We start from the raw sequence: 7997 nt of genomic DNA, 5'->3' as shown, positions 1-7997 counted from the left end.
ATAGGAAGCAGCCATCAGAGCTAGGGTTGCAGGTGCTTCATCAAGCCAGGCTCCAGCCACTGCAAAGGCAGATGCTACGAGTGGGGAGAAAACAGCAGATGATGCAGTAGCAGGGTCGGAGACCCAGGATCCAAAAGCTTGACTATTTTCAGGTATATCCTAACCCTTAATGGTTTTAATTTCTTGATTTTAAGTTGAGGGTGTAGGGAAACTGTTATTGTTATATGTTCTGTTGATAATTAGGATTAGTACAAGTACTTGAGGCAGTTAGCTTGTTTTTTTATTTTTGAGTACCTCTCTAGTGGTCTGATCTATTATGTACTGTATGGATTGCATTTATTGTGACCACTGTGTATCTGTTTGTGGCATTAATATGGCAAATGAATAACCTGTAGAAAACTAATGCATGAAATGAATGAGTAGTAATATGCGATATACTTGTGTGCCATGTGTGTGTAAGGTCTTACTTAGTTCCCATTGTGCGTTGAATCCAGAACTTGCCCAGTTAGTCATGCCATAGTCATAGGATAGGCGTTAGGAAAGGATCATAGGCCGTTTTTGCATGTTAACCCATTTAGCTTAAATAACCATCCAATTGTGAATAGTATGGATTATCTTGGTGATGAAGAGCACGCTAGTGCCATCCATATTCCTCGTACTACGGGAAATGGAATATTTTATGTCACAAGTGCGATGCTCTACTTACTTCATAAGAAGGTTTTGTTACAAGGTCAACTACATAAAGATGACATTCTCCATTTGAGGAACATATTTTAAATATGCTCACCATTTAATGGTGCTTATATCAGACAAGAATCTATTCATTTGTGGCTTTTACCATTCTCTCTAATGGGAGAAGTGGTGTCATGTTTGAGATCTCTACCTACCATTTCCATTATATCATGGGTCAAACATACAAATGTTTTCTTGGATAAATACTTCCCACCTTTAAAGATGCTACAATTACATGATGAAATCATAATTTTTTTGTCAAATCAATGGAGAGCCTTTTAATGAAGCATGGGGAAGATTTAAGGACAAGACTCTAAAATGCCCTAATCACAAGGTGCTGCAGAAGATGCTTCTCCAAATATTGTATCGGGCATTAAATCAAGTAAAAAAAACCATAGTTAATAATGCATTTGTTGGATCCCTTGTTAAATTGTCTTGTAGAGTTACATTAAGTGTGACAGATCAAGTCGCTAGTCTCTCTAGGGGTTGATACTTAAAGGATGCCAATGTAGCTATGAGGGATCCCTCCTCATCCTTTGTGTGTAAAGATTAAAAAAAGAGGTGAAAATAGATGCAAATATGATAGTGAGGGAAATGAGGAGTAACCTCTCTATATTATACCAAACTATAGAGTCTCATTCAACCACCGTCCAACAACTAGAGGCCAAATTGAATCAAATATTGTCATACCTTATGGAAAGAAAAAATAAAGAGATGTCGACTGGTATGGTAACAAATGCTATTATCACTTGAAGTGAGAAAATTCTGGGCAAGGACATAGAACTTGATGATGACCCCAGCAAAAGAGAAAATAATGATCAACTAAATGTGGAGAGAAAGAGGCCAAATGATTATGAGTTAAAGCCAAATGACGTTATTATTGAAAGTTCAAAGGTGAAAGAGTCCCAAGTTGTACCTATTCCACAAATTACAATTCATCCCCTCTTCGCTTATAAAGTCCCTAAAAATCGTGATAGTTCACCCATAATGTCATCCATCCTTGAGCCACCTTAAACTAATTAGTAGCCATTGTCGTCATACCTATGATATGTATTCTTAGGTGATTTTGAAACTTTTATCATTATTTGAAGTGATCTATAGCCCTACCAAGTGGAGGCTTTGAAATTGGTAGTGAAAAAGTTTATTTGTGCCATAGGATGGATAATTGCGGATATCATAGGCATAGCCCCCAACATTTATTCCCAAAAGATCAAGCAAGAACTAGATCATGTACCAAGTCTGGAACAGCAAAGAAGACTAAATCAACCCATTCAAGAGGTGGTAAAGAAAGAAATTATAAAGTGGCTTAATGCGAGAGTCATCTATCCAATCTCAACTAACACTTTGTTAAACCAAGTGCAATGTGTTCCAAAGAAAGATGGCATCATGGTAGTTGTGAATGAAAAGAACAGCCTTGTTCCCATTCTACCGGACACGGGGTGAAGGGTATGATTTAACTACCGCAAGTTTTATTCTGGGACCGAGAAGAACTATTTCCCCATGCCCTTTATGGATCAAATTCTAGATAAGTTAGATGGGTAGGGGTGGTATTTCTTCAAGTATGGTTATTTGGGATACAACCAAATTCTTATTTCCCCAAATGACCAAGAGAAGACAATATTCACTTGCCTTTATAGAACATTCATATTCAAGCGGATATCTTTTGGTTTGTGCAATGCACTGACAAAATTCCAATGGTTTATGTTATCAATCTTTGTGGATATGGTTGAGGATTCAATGGAAGTTTTCATGGACAATTTCTCAATAGTAGGAAACTCATTTAAGTCATGCCTTAAATATCTATGAAAAGTCTTGAGAGATATGTGGAAATCAACCTTGTCTTTATTTGGGAGAAGTGTTATTTCATTGTTAAGGAGGGTATTTTTTTAGGCCACATGATCTCGTAGAAAGGTATACAAGTTGATAAAGTTAAGTTAGACGTAATTTCCAAGTTACTCCTTCCTTCTTCCCTAAAAGGTGTGTGAAGTTTTCTTTGGCATATCGGGTTATATTGGTAATTTATTAAGGACTTCTCCAAAATCACCCATCAAATGTGCAAATTCCTTGAAAAGGAGGAAAAATTTAATTTTGATGGTGAATTATTGATGTCCTTTAATTGTCTCAAGGAGTTTCTTATAACGATGACTTCTGTCATTGTGGCTCCATGTTGTCCATCTCCATTTGAGATAATCTATGATGCATGTAGAATTGCATTAGGGGCGGTGTTGGGTCAAGGCAATTAAAATTTATTTCATTGATCTATTATGTGAGAAAGACCTTGAATAATGCTCAACGTAACTACACGGTTACAGAGCAAGAATATTTGGTGGTGGAATATTCTTTAAGGAAGTTTCATACCTGTTTTTTGGGCACCAAAGCGATGGTTAACAAGGATCATGCCTCCTTTAAATGCCTCAGGGTGAATAAAGAAGCTAAGCCACGATTAATTAGATGGATCTTGCTTTTGCAAGAGTTTGATTTTGAGGTAAAGGACTGAAAGGGTTGCAAAAACCAATTGGCCATCCATCGTTCATTTCTTGAAAATAATCATGAAAAGCACGGGATATTGATATTGATAATACCTTTCCAGATAAACTTGTTATATCAATCTCGGGGAATGTAACACTGTGGTTTGCCAAATTGTTAATTATGTGGTGAGTGGAGTACTTCCTGAAGATCTTAGCCAACATCAACTGAAGTAGTTCTGATTCAACGTAAATAAATATTTTGGGGATGAAACCTCCTTATATTGGGAATGCACACATGGTATGATTTGGCATTGTGTTATGCAAGTGAAAATAAAAGACATCCTTGAAGTGTGTCATTCCCCCCTTCAGTGGTCACCTTAGGGGATTCGAACTGCTCCCAAAATTCTTCAATATAGTTATTATTGGCCCATCATTCATAGTTATTCCATTAAGTGGGTCAAAGTATGTCATCAATGTCAAATACAAGGTGAAATATCGAGAAGACATGAAATGTCCCATAGACCTAATCTTAAAGCCAAACTTTTCAATGTGTGGGGGATTGATTTTAAGGGTCCTTTTGTGAGCTCATTTGGAAACAAATATATATTGGTGGATATTTATTATGTCTCCAAATGAGTAGAAAACGTGGCCCTTACAAACAACGAGAGCAAAAGCGTCACTTTTTTCTTGAAGAAATAGATTTTTACAAGATTCAAAATGTCGCAAGCCATTATAACTGATGGAGGCTCACATTTTTGCAATCGGGTCTTCAGGGCTCTTCTTGACAAATATGGGGTGAACCATAAGGTTTCTACCCTATATCACCCCCAAAAAAGTGTATGATACGACCAAATTATACCTCTTTATAAGAGAGTAAGCAGTCGTTGTTATGGTTACCAAGATGATTAAGCAATTAGGGTTGCGAATCACTTTTGTGTTCAAATCTAGAACTTCAATTGCAAGAGTAGTTAAATTCTATTGTTCACCTATTAGTTTCTAAACCATAATGAATGGTTATTTCTTTAATTCTCTCAAACTTAAAGAATGCATTGATTTTTCAACCATTTTCTCATCTAGGCCATTCCTGTTAAGACATTTCCCATTAATCTAAAGGGTTAGGTCTCAATATTCCATGTAAACCCTTTCTTTTCTCAAGAAACACTTTTCCATTCGAACAAGTAATGTTCTTTGGATCACTTTCCAAGTTTGTAACTAATAAAAGTCATTATAGTGAAGAAGGATTTATGCAACATTAATTACCTACAAAAACTCAATTGGAATCACAACCCATACCAATTGTTCACATCAAGGCTCCCATAACCCTAGTTATGGGAGCTTGTCCACTCATCCCCATAGAAGAAAGAGAACAAATACTTGTATTATTCATAAATAAATTTAGAGTTCACTAACAAAAGTTACGAGAATTAATGCTTGAATCTCCAATAGCAATGGAATGATTAGATCCACAAATATAGTTTGATTCAAAAATATCTATGTCATAGAGAATTTCAAAAATGGAAAACTAAGATAATAATATCTAAGATTCAGAATGCCCTAGCAATATAACCCTAACTGGGTATTTATGTCCTACCAAGTTTAGAAGATTTAAAATTTAAACTCAGAAAAAGCTCTGACCAAGTTAATGGTCCAACTAACGGCCCGTCGGAGGCTCGACAGTCCATCACATGGACCATCGCTGAGTATCCCCAGGATTCCAAGTTCTATTTAATTTTGATGGCTTCCTTGGTGGACCATTGCTGGTCCGATAGTCTGTCGCACAGTTCGTCTCTAAATCTTCAAAAATCCAACATTCTGTTAGCGCATGACGGATAAGTTTACGGTCTGCCATAAGTTTGATGGTCCGCCACTTGGACCGTTGCATGGATCTTCTATTTGGAGCCTTCTATTTATCTCTGATGGTTCTTCTGGTAGTCCATCGCAGGACTGACGGTCCATCGTTTTGATCGTCAGTGAACTTTTTCTGCTATGTTCCTGAGATTTCTCCTTTTTCTAACTCCTTCACCTGAAATCACTCAAATCTATGGTTGAATACAACTTTAGTTTCTTGAAAACACATAATTTCCCCCAAAAAAGGATGCAAAAGATTTTGTCAAAATTTGAAATATCAGTGCCCAAGTCGAAGTGTCCAAATGAGAAATCAAAGTATATTTAATAACACGATAAATATAGTCCAAACTAATTGGGCAAGTCAGCTTGATGAGTCATTTTGGGTGTATAGGATAGTCTGTATAACCCCAGTAGTTATATCACCCTAACAATTGGTCTTTGAGAACACATGTCAATTGCCCATCGATCTCTAGCATAAAGCTTTGTGGCCATTGAAGAAGTTAAATATGAATTAGAATCCAGCTTCCAAGTCAACCATAACTAAACTTCATGAGTTGGAGTATTCCAAACTCAAGGTCTATGAAAGTTCCACTTTATCTAAGGACAAATTGAAGAAATGGCATGATGCTCAAATCCTAAGGAAGGAATTTCATGTAGGACATTGTGTACTCCTCTACAACTCTTGGTTGAAGATTTTTCTAGGGAAGCTTCATTCAAAGTGGTCGATCCCCTTTGTGATATGTAGTGTTTACCCTAGTCATTCTATCGAATTAGAGGTCCTCGAGAAAAAAGTGATTTGCAATAAACAAGCAAAGGTTGAAACACTACAATATAGGAGACCCCAAGGCTACTAAGGTGGAGTTGTTACATTTTAAAGATCTCAAATATTGATGAAGAAGCATCGTGTTGCGATGTTAACACGGGCTCTTAATTGGAGGTAACCCATCGGTAACATGTTTATTATATTTTTGATATTTTGTCGATGCTTTGACACAAGTTGGATGTCAAAAAAGAAAGGGAAAAATAAAACTGGGAAATTGACATTTGTGTAGAAAATTAGAGCAAAACAAGGGAAAATCGATCTCTATTATCGTGACCCTGGTACATGGATTGCGATAGCAATCTCACAATCACATAAAATCATATTGTGATTGCAGTTCTCCATAAAATTAAGATGTGTTGCAGCTTAAGGGAGCCCTTTCTAACCCTTCCTATTCTTTTCTTTTCTATAGTGAGGTTACTTCAACCCTTTTTGTTAGGGGTGTGTTTACATATGTGTCTGGGTCTCGTAATCTAAAGCCTAACCCATATCCTAGAGATTTTGGTGTTTCTTTTTATTGATGTTGAACAAGACTTTCCTTGTGATAGATAGAGTGACGACATTCTTAAGAGAAAATTATCGTGTTCGTTTTGGAGCCATAGATGTAGAGGAATTATCAGTACCTGTATCATTGGAATTTTAGGATCACCCTTATACCTATGGTGATGTTTGAGTAGCCATATGGTTTTCCCTCATGAGATCCAAAAGGTGAGATAATGGCTTGGTTTGGTGCTATCAATAGCAAATTTTATGTGGTGTGAAGAAAAACAACCACCCCTTTCGTCCAAAGAATATTTGAAAACCAAGGGCATGGATGTGAAAATTTTTGTAACAATGCTTTACCTTTTTTTGTAACTCCAAAGTCCTTAGTTTCTAGTATATGGTAAAAACTTCCTTTTGTATCTAGTAGGAAATACAATTGAGCCTCCTTAAAAATTTTGCATATCAGGTGCAGTGAGCGTAGTTGCTTAACTCTCATTCTTAATGGTATTATGTGGAACTTGCCCCGTTAGTCTCTCAAGTCTAATTGTGATTATGCATGGTTGGTGAAATTATCTTAGGACTTCTTTGTGAAAATAGGAATCCAATTTAGCCTAATGAGACTATATGTACATAGAATAGTATCCCTAGTCACCCATTTTGAGCCTTAAAACCTTTCTTTGACATCCACATTACAAGCCTTGAACCATTAAAAATTTACCTGTCTTTTGAACCCTAAACTCCCTGAACTTGAAAATGCAACTTGAGGACAAAAGGTTAGTTGCGAGTGGTAAGTCTTTGCAGAGGTGACCTCGGACCAAGATATTATATGGGGATTCATAAAATCTAAGCAAAGAGAGCAAGTGAAAAAAGTGAAAAATAAAGGAATCATCAAAATAAGGAAGAGCATAGCACAAAAAAATAAATGAGAAGACAATTCTCTGAAAGATATGGGTGAATCAAGGTTGTGAAAGTAGGCATGTGTGAAGTTGGAAACAGATGAAGTGGCCCATGGTCTAAAGTTTGATGGAATAGTGTAATGTAGATGTTCAAGGAGAGTGTAGTCACTTTGTTCCCAAATGATATCATACCCTTTCCCCAAGACTACATTACAAGCTGGACAAAGTCCTTCGAGATGTCCAATCAAGTATATTCAAAGTAGTTTTGATTGAAAATAAGGGCAAGCATATGGTGTGATACTTATTCGCACTAAGATATTCTTTGTGACAATGAGCATTTATGTTTTAATCTCTTGTTATGTGATAGTACTTTGGTGTGTGTGATTTCCATTAGTGAGGAGGCATGTAAACTTATTAAGGCAGGTGAAATTGTCATCTTCAAAAAATGAGTCAAAGGAGTATAGTTGAGTTGCTACCAATGGAGACTCACCTCTAGAGAGTTAGTGATTATTTCTTAGTTATTTGTTAAAGTCTTCTGAATCCTTGAAAGTGAGCTTTATACTAAGTGGAGTTGTGAGAATAGCTTTTCCCATCATTGGGAGCTACTTGGCTATGCTGATCGATATCAAAATCATTGTGATTATTTGGTCATATAAATGGTCTTATATTTGCATGGTCTTATTGAGTAAAAAGTAGTGTTTCTTGAGTACAAGCAAAGGTTTAAGTTGGGGGTATTGATGAGTGGTAAAT

The 7997-nt window shown here is 36.4% G+C and overlaps 1 non-coding gene across 1 annotated transcript; it reads right to left on the bottom strand.

The window, feature by feature from the left end:
• Positions 1 to 961: 961 nt before the first annotated feature.
• Positions 962 to 1068, bottom strand: LOC124899121. Its single transcript, XR_007056259.1, has one exon. It is a non-coding gene; the product is annotated as a small nucleolar RNA R71 (small nucleolar RNA).
• Between the last annotated feature and the right edge of the window lie 6929 nt (positions 1069 to 7997).

This window comes from Capsicum annuum, chromosome 5 (genome assembly GCF_002878395.1).
Source record: "Capsicum annuum cultivar UCD-10X-F1 chromosome 5, UCD10Xv1.1, whole genome shotgun sequence".
Lineage (NCBI taxonomy): Eukaryota > Viridiplantae > Streptophyta > Magnoliopsida > Solanales > Solanaceae > Capsicum > Capsicum annuum.
This window is presented reverse-complemented; position numbering and strand designations above follow the sequence as displayed.